We start from the raw sequence: 576 nt of genomic DNA on the forward strand, positions 1-576 counted from the left end.
CCACCAAAGACATCTTTCCCTCCCCACCCTTATCTGCTTTCCAGAGGGACCACTCTCTCCGTGATTCCCTTGTCCGCTCCACACTCCCCTCCAGCCCCACCACACCCGGCACTTTGCCCTGCAACCGCAGGAAGTGCTACACCTGCCCCCATACCTCCTCCCTCACCCCCATCCCAGGCCTCAAGCAGACTTTCCACATCAAGCAGATGTTCACCTGCACATCTGCCAATGTGGTACACTGCATCGGCTGTACCCGGTGTGGCTTCCTCTACATCGGAGAAACCAAGCGGAGGCTCGGGGACTGCTTTGCAGAACACCTACGCTTGGATCGCAATAAACAACTGCACCTCCCAGTCGCGAACCATTTCAACTCCCCCTCCCATTCCTCAGACGACATGTCCATCCTGGGCCTCCTGCATTGCCACAACGATGCCACCCGAAGGTTGCAGGAACAGCAACTCATATTCTGCTTGGGAACCCTGCAGCCCAATGGTAGCAATGTGGATTTCACAAGCTTCAAAATGTCCCCTCCCCCTACCGCAGCCCAAAACCAGTCCAGCTCGTCCCCGCCTCCCT

Source organism: Rhincodon typus, chromosome 8 (assembly GCF_021869965.1).
Source record: "Rhincodon typus isolate 14 chromosome 8, sRhiTyp1.1, whole genome shotgun sequence".
Taxonomy (NCBI): Eukaryota; Metazoa; Chordata; class Chondrichthyes; order Orectolobiformes; family Rhincodontidae; genus Rhincodon; species Rhincodon typus.